This window comes from Salmo salar, chromosome 11, assembly GCF_965601325.2.
Source record: "Salmo salar chromosome 11, fSalSal1, whole genome shotgun sequence".
NCBI classification, from domain to species: Eukaryota; Metazoa; Chordata; class Actinopteri; order Salmoniformes; family Salmonidae; genus Salmo; species Salmo salar.
The window spans coordinates 77,875,674-77,884,771 of NC_138301.1; the positions used below are offsets into that span (position 1 = coordinate 77,875,674).

Here is a 9,098-nt window from a genome sequence, read left to right on the forward strand (position 1 = left end):
CCATTTTAAAGACAAGACTCTCCTTTATCTAACCACACTGTCCGATTTAAAAAAGGCTTTACAACGAAAGCAAAACATTAGATTATGTCAGGAGAGTACCCAGCCAGAAATAATCAGATACCCATTTTTCAAGCTAGCATATAATGTCACAAAAACCAAAACCACAGCTAAATGCAGCACTAACCTTTGATGATCTTCATCAGATGACACTCCTAGGACATTATGTTATACAATACATGTATGTTTTGTTCAATCAAGTTCATATTTATATCAAAAACCAGCTTTTTACATTAGCATGTGACTAGCATTCCCACCGAACACTTCCGGTGAATTTACTAAATTACTCACGATAAACGTTCACAAAAAACATAACAATTATTTTAAGAATTATAGATACAGAACTCCTTTACGCAATCGCGGTGTCCGATTTTAAAATAGCTTTTCGGTGAAAGCACATTTTGCAATATTCTGAGTAGATAGCCCGGCCATCACAGGCTAGCTATTTTGACACCCACCAAGTTTGGTACTCACCAAACTCAGATTTACTATAAGAAAAATTGGATTACCTTTGCTGTTCTTCGTCAGAATGCACTCCCAGGACTTCTACTTCAATAACAAATGTTGGTTTGGTTTCAAATAATCCATAGTTATATCCAAATAGCGCCGTTTTGTTCGTGCGCTCAAGACACTATCCGAAGGGTAACGAAGGGTGACGCGCCGACGCATTTCGTGACAAAAAATTTCAAAATATTCCATTACCGTACTTCGAAGCATGACAAATGCTGTTTAAAATCAATTTTTATGCGATTTTTCTCGTAAAATAGCGATAATATTCCGACCGGGAGTCGTTGTTTTCGTTCAAAGACTGAAAATGTAAAATGGCGCGCACCCGGCTCATTGTTCTCAGATCGACCACTATCCAAATGCGCTACTGTTTTTCAGCCAGAGACTGCAGAGTCATCATTCAACGTTCTGGCGCCTTCTGAGAGCCTATGGGAGCCTTAGAAAGTGTCACGTTACAGCAGAGATCCTCTGTTTTGGATAGAGATGACAAAGAAGGCCAAGAAATGGTCAGACAGGGTACTTCCTGTACAGAATCTTCTCAGGTTTTGGCCTGCCATTTGAGTTCTGTTATACTCACAGACACCATTCAAACAGTTTTAGAAACGTTGGAGTGTTTTCTATCCAGAGCTACTAATTACATGCATATTCTAGTTTCTGGGCAGGAGTAATAACCAGATTAAATCGGGTACGTTTTTTATCCGGCCGTGAAAATACTGCCCCCTATCCATAACAAGTTAAATCAGACCCACAGTCTGATTTGTAGATTCCATTCTAGGTAGATCAATCTTCAAAAGTCTAAAATAGTGCATTGCATTTGCAGGGGAAATTTGCGAAATCAACATTGATGAGTGCTAGAGCCAGCCGTGTTTGAACGATGCCTGGTGCGAGCTATATCTGTCACTGCCCCGAGGCTGAGCAGCCCTGGGGTGGCCACCACTGCAACATCCAGCTCCTGGGCTGTGTGGAATATGAGTGCCAGAACAGGGCCACCTGCCTTCTTAGAGGATGCTAAGCTGGAGGTGGCCTTCTCTGGGCTGGTCAGCAACGGGGACTGGCGTGACGCTGAAGTGTATGTAAACAAAAAGGAAGGTCTGGTTCTGAACCTGAAAAGTCCGGGATGTGACAGTGAAGGGTGCACGGTGGAAGATGGTGGTTCCGATGGGCCACACTTCACTCCCTCAGAGGCGTTTGGTCACATCTACATGGGGGGTGCCCCTGAAGAGTTGCTGGAGCACACAGCGAGCGGCCACGGGTTTGCCAGGTTTATGGAGGACCTGCTGATCGACTTCAAGGCCAGAGGAGCAGGCTCACGAGAAGGAGCTGGGCTGTAGCAAGACAGAGTGCTGAGAACCTGACCCCTGCACAAGTCAAGGCCACTGTGTGGACCTTATGGATTAGCCACCGCTGCGACTGCTACTGGCCCTACCACAGTCACAGCTTCTCCAATGGTAAGCAACATTTACCTTCCACCAAAAGTAAATGTATTCTGAGGAAGACTTCATTCATTTAGAAACGTCCATCCAGACGTTTTCAAATCAAATCATATCAAACTTTTTTTGTCACATGCGCCAAAAACGACAAGTGTAGACCTTACTTACAAGCCCTTAACCAACAGAGCAGTTCAAGAAGAGTAAAGAAAATATTTACCAAATAATCTAAAGTAAAACATTACAAAATGTAACACAATAAAATAACAATAATGAGGCTATATACAAGGGGTACCGGTACCGAGTCAGTGTGTGTGGGTACAGGTTAGTTTAGGTAATTTGTACATGTAGGTAGGGGTGAAGTGACTATGCATAGATAATAAACAGCAAGTAGCAGCAGTGTACAAAACAAATGGAGGGGGGGTGTGTGTCAATGTAAATTTTCCAGTTACCATATGATTAATTGTTCAGCAGTCTTATGCCATGGGGGTAGAAGCTGTTAATTAAGGAGCCTTTTGGTCCAAGACTTGACGCTCCGGTACCGCTTGCCGTGCGGTAGCAGAGAAAAGAGTCTATAACTTGGGTGACTGGGGTCTCTGACAATTTTATGGGCTTTCCTCTGAGACCGCCTAGTCTATAGGTCCTGGATGGCAGGAAGCTTGGCCCCAGTGATGTACTGGGCCGTACACACTACCCTCTGTAAAGTCTTATGGTCAGATGCCGAGCAGTTGCCATACCAGGTGGTAATGCAACCGGTCAGGATGTTCTCGATGGTGCAGCTGTAGAACTTTTTGAGGATCTGGGGACCCATGCCAAATCTTTTCAGTCTTCATGTCTGTCTTAGTGTGCTTGGACCATGGTAGATCATTGGTGATGTGGACACCAAGGAACTTGAAACTCTCGACCCGCTCCACTACAGCCGTGTCGATGTTAATGGTGGCCTGTTTGGCCCGACTTTTCCTGTAGTACACTATCAGCTCCTTTGTCTTGCTCACATTGAGGGAGAGGTTGTTGTCCTGGCACCACACTGCCAGTTCTCTGACCTCCTCCCTTTAGGCTCTCTCATCGTTGTCGGTGATCAGGCCTACCACTATTGTGTCGTCTGCGAACTTAATAACCTACACACTCACTGGGCCCCAGTGTTGAGGATCAGCGTGGCTGTCACGCCTGCTCCCGCTCTTCCTCCCTCTGGTGCTCGAGGGCGCCAGAGTCCCCAACATTACGCACTCAAGCCACCTTCAGTAAGCACACCTGCCTTTCCCAGTCACGCGCATCAGCGCTCATTGGACTCACGTGGACTCAATTGCTTGTGTAATTTCCTTCCCTATATCTGTCTGTTTCCTAGCTCTGTTCAATGCTTCGGGATTGTTTGTCATATGTCCTTGTTTATCCGTGTGCTGGCGCTGTCGTGTTCTATGTCTGTTCCTGAATAAATGTTTGATTCCCCGTACCTGCTTCTCATCCCTGGTGTCAGGTCCTTGCAGTGGCAGATGTGTTGTCGCCTACCCTTGCTACCTTGGGCCGGCCCATCAGGAAGTCCAGGATCCAGTTGCAGAGGGAGGTGTTTAGTCCCAGGGTCCTTAGCTTAGTCATGAGCTTCGTGGGCACTATGGTGTTGAACGCTGAGCTGTAGTCAATGCACATCATTCTCACATAGGTGTTCCTTTTGTCCAGGTGGGAAAGGGCAGTGTGGAACCACACTTGCAATTTTGTTTGAGGGCTGTGGTGGGTTTGTCAAAGTATTTTTCTTTGTCAAAGATTTTTGTCTTCACTGCTAGATTACTTATTTACCCTAGGTGAAATAGGTACACATGACTGCTTGATTGTCATCCATAGTATTGCTTTCCTTCTATAACAACTCCATCTCCACTCTGACAGAGTTCCCCTCCTGGACGTACAGTCATGAGAAAATTGTGAGCTACAGTGCCTACGACATTGGGTGCTTTCACGGCACCAACTTCAGTGTCTCCTTCTTCCTGCTCTCACTGAAGCCCAAAGGCCTGCTCTTCCAGCTGAGGTGACCCAGGGAGGACAGAGAAGTTGGCATGGGGAGAGTTTTGGTCAGTTCCCTGAGCGAAAGCCATGCACTGACGGTGCCCACCGTTGTGACCACAGGCAAGAAGCAACTGCTCCAATTCAAGGTCCAGTATGGACAAGTATTCTTTGAGCACACCGGCCTGCGCTACGGAATAGGCGAGGTGCCTGAGGTGGAGGTGCACAATGGAGACCTGGCCTATGTAGAGGGTCTCCCCGGGAAGGAGAAGGAGATGCAGACATGGGAAGGACACTTCAAGGGCTGCACACTAAATAACTCAGAGGGAGAGGTGTACTTCCCCACCAACACTGAGAATGTAGAGCCTGGCTGTATTAGCGACGGCACCTGCCAGATAGGACTTAATACACTAATATCAATACCTCTATTGTAATAAAGTGTAATAATATTATTAATATTGCATACTGACCTATGATTATCAACATTAGTGTGAAATATTACAGACATTAGGGGTAGGCAGTAAATGTAAATCATGTCAACTGTATCAAAATTCGGATTAATCAAAAAAATGGAAAGACATTGTCAGTAGCAAACGAAGACAAATCAGTGGCTTGTGACTGGGCTATAATGGACTAAATGTTGTTTTGGTCTAAAGGCGGAGCATTGCCAGAACAGAGGAGAGTGTACTACTACATGGAATTACTTTGTGTGTTGGTGTCCTGTTGCTTTCACCGGGAAGACCTGCGAGACATGTGTGTGGTGTGTCAAAGACCAATGGTGGCCATTGTGTGGACCTGGCTGACGGATATGAGTGTGAGTAAATATTAAGCTAATTCTTAGGTTGAAAGAAAATCACTCAAGACTGGCAAAACGGTGGACGGGGTGGGGGGCGAAATGCTATCCATGCGGAGTGGTCAGCTGTGCTCGTGCCCGTGAAAGTCGCTCAAATTCTATTCAGGCGGAGCGGTCAGCTGTGCTTGCCCGTGGATGCTGCTCAGCCGAGGCGGATTCTGCTCTATTTTTTCAAGCGGTGTCATCATTGTAAGTGCTGATACGCCAGTATTTACATCCAACAGCAGGACCAGCTAACTTGCCCACTCTAGCTAGCTAGCTGGCTAATACTACCAGTTTACAGAGTTACGTTTAACAATAAAAATCATTGTTAATCCATTTTTGGATTAACAATAGCTGTTGCATGTAAATACGTTTTTATGCATGCTTAGGGTTTTATAGTGATGTTTTTGTTGTTTATTTTGTTGCTATGATCACCGCCGGCTTTCGCATAGACTGTGGGCTGTCGCCTTGTGTGTGACTAGGGGGACAAGTAGTGTACTCGGCGGAGTACTCTGTGATATTCTTCTGGCTGTCGGAAAAGCGCTTTAGGGTTTCTTCACCTTTGCTTTCTTGCAAAAGCCTTACATTTTTATTTATTTTAGTGTATATCTGTCTTTGCATGAATGAGACAATTCCCACACACACAAAATGCATACTAGGTAGGTTTAATAGTACATTATATATATATAGTGAGTTTTTTGTTGTCTAATATCTAACCCGTCTGTTAACCCTCAGGTGTGACCAACGCTGCCTTCGAGATCAACCCAGTGCAACTCAGTGCAGAGGGTTCCCTGGGCTTGCCGCTGACCCAAGTGTACCTGGAGCTCCGCACCCGCTCGGAGAAGGCTGTGCTGTTCTGAGCCTCCCATGGGGCCAAGCTCCTGCTGGTGGGACTGCTGGACTCCTCGATCTGCAATGAGATCCATGGGAGGCTCAGTGTGGAGGTGCTGACCTTCTCCGACGTGCGCCATGTGGCCTATGGCCGTTGGCACCGCTTGCACATATCCATGGTTCGACCCGGACAGCAAGGCTTCCCACTGGGTCATCACCGTGGATGGCATCACCGACGCCAGCAGCACCCCTGAGGAGGCGGTTGCCCTGCACTTCCTCAGCGCGGTGGGGCAGAGGCTGCTATCGCCGAGAGCTTCTCGGGCGCCATGCGAGTCGGTAGGGTCTATCTACCATTCGTGGATGCCCAACACCCACTGCAGCCTGCCCGTTTCCACAGAACAGGCGACAAGGACATCCACACGGGTTGTACGAGTGCTGATGTATGCCATTCGGATCCCTGCTGGAAAGGAGCTTCGTGCAAGGATCTCTTTAACAAGTTTGACTGCGTATGAAAGCCGGGTTGGGAGGGAGAGCAGTGCGAGGTGGACACAGATGAGTGCGCGACCGGGCCCTGCGTCTACGGCATCTGCACTGATGTGTTGGCAGGTTTCAATTGCGCAGGTTTCAAGTGCACATTTTCGGGGGTGATAGCTGCGAGGAGGACCTGAAGGAGTGCGAGGAACATAACTGTGAAAACGGGGGAACCTGTGTGGATGGGGTGAACAACTATATTAGCGAGTGCACAGATGACTTTGCCGGTACACTCTGCCAACCAATTAGTGTCACAGTAAGTGGTCAGGGTCCATTGTCATGTGGAATAATAGATTCTCAGATCATTTGTATCTAGCTAGCACATATTTAGGTTTTATACCAAGTTTTATATTGAATTGCTTAACCTATCATATCAAATACAGCATACCTAATGTAAGTGACAAACAGATATTATAAATATAAGTTGCATGATTATATATTTTTTGATGAACAGGAACCCTTCACTCGAACACCTATTGTGGACATTGGGTAGTTTTCAAGGCTTTGAGTCACCATTATGAAGAGGGTGTAATTCTGTACATTACCCACAGGTGGACCTACCCGCCATTGATGTGCGAAGAGGATGTTCAGTGTGAAAATGAAATCTGCCATGACGGGCTGTGAGGGGCCAACTGTTTCTGTGTGCCCGGTTTTGCAGGGGAGAGGTAAGTTCTCGAAGCTCCTCTCAATGGAGTGGGACACATTTTTTTAAATTCACAAAATAACACAGCTGTTTACAAATCAGCCATTACTGTCACGCTCGTCGTCGGTGGAGGACCAAAACGCAGCAGGTTGTTCATTTTGAACGTTTATTAACTCCAAAATGAACACAAAAATAACAAAAGAGAACGAACGATAAACTGACAGTCCTGTAATGTTGACACACACTAAACACGGACCAATCTCCCACAAATGACAAACACAAACACACCCTAATATATGGGACTCTCAATCAAAGGCAAATAGACAACACCTGCCTTCAACTGAGAGTCCCAACCCCAATTAACCAAAACATAGAAACAGACACACTAGACTAAACATAGAATACATGAAAACCAAACAGTGCCCAAAAACCCCGGAATACTTAAATCAAATGCCCCTTCAACAAACACACCACCCCGAACCACATAAAACGAATACCCTCTGCCACGTCCTGACCAAACTACAATACCAATTAACCTTATACTGGCCAGGACGTGACAATTACAGTGTACCACAGTTTGGGAAACACTGCTTGGTATGGTACTCTAGGGATGGATACCAGAATATATATATATATATATATATATATATATATATATAAATATATATATATATATATATATATATAATTATTGGCACCTTTGATAAAGATTAGCAAAAAAGACTATAAATAAATAATACAAATACTGAGCTATATTGTATGTTCAAAATAATGGGGAAATCATATTATTTTATACTAATACAATTGCTTAGAGAAAGATGATTTTTTTCATAATTTTTTTTACCCGTTTCTAACCAAATTCAGTGGGATCCAATTGGTAGTTACAGTCTTGTCTCATCGCTGCAGCTCCCGTATGGACTCGGGAGAGGTGAAGGTCGAGAGCCGTGCATCGAAAGCCATGCGCACCAATGTGTCAGAGGAAACACCGTACACCTGGCGACCTTGTCAGTGTGCACTGCGCCTGGCCCGCCACAGGAGTCGCTAGTGTGTGATGGGACAAGGACATCCCTGCGGCCAAACCCTCCCCTAATCCTGACGACGCTGGGCCAATTGTGTGCCGCCCCATGGGTTTCCCAGTTGCGTCCGGCTGCGACAGAGCCTGGACTCGAACCCAGAATCTCTAGTGGCACAGCAAGCACTAAAAAAATCAAAAAAAGATAGGGGTCAAAATTATTGGCACCCTTTCCTTGTGAGGATACCACTGAAACTTTTTCTAAAATGTTTTATGAGATTGGAGAACACATTGGGAGGGATCTTAGACCATTCCTCCATACAGATCCTTCCCAGATCCATGGCTCAGTGCCATTATCCTTGCAAGGTGAGGTATTGAAAGGCATTTTGACCCCTACAGTACCTTTTTTGAGAGAAGAAAAGTATTACTTGTTAAAAAATATCTTGTTCTCTGAGCAATTGTATTAGAATAAAATAATTTCCCAACAATTTACAAAAGGTATTTGAATGATTTATTTTATACAGTAATTTTCGCTAGAGAGTGTCAATCATTTCAGACCCCACTGTATATCATGCTTGTTCTGTCTAGACTTTAAAAGGTCCTCATTGTGTTTTCCTCCTCAGGCGTGAAATGGAGATAAATGAGTGTGAGTCTAACCCCTGTCGGAATGGTGGATCCTGTATCGAACGACTCAATAGGTTCTGGTGTGTGTGCTTTCCTGGCTACAGCGGCCCATTCTGCCATACAAAAGTAAGAACTATTGACTTCTTCATTCTTCTCCTCCAAGTAATTTTGCATTCATTGTCTATGTATACACAATAAATAATTATTTAATTATTGGTAAACATTTCTAATAATTTCTTAGTATTATCGTCTTTCCAATGCATTTATAGTTATTCATACAAATCTATGGATTTATAATGGTTTATTCATAAAGACTAGTATGACATGTAATATATATTCTAATCATTATGGTAATTTTAGAATTAGTCACTCATCACTGACATTTCTCCCTTGGTTCCTTGCTTGTTTCCTCCTTGCAGAAACAGCCCCAGAAAGAGCGGGTGCCGTGGCTGGTCATAGCCATCCCCCGGTGTGCCTTGGTGCTCTGCTGGCAGTCATCACCTCACCTTGATGGTGTTCACAGCCCGCAAGAAGCGCCAGTTGGAGGGACCCTACAGCCTCAGCACTCAGGAGGTGGCAGGGGCACGCCTGGAAATGGACAGCATGCTTAAGGTGCCCACCGAGGAGCGGCTCATCTGA

At 45.2% G+C, this 9,098-nt stretch overlaps 1 pseudogene; it reads left to right on the forward strand.

Annotated features, from left to right (window-relative positions):
* Positions 1–9,098, forward strand: part of LOC106562998 (protein crumbs homolog 2-like) — a 52,739-nt pseudogene extending 43,641 nt beyond the window's left edge.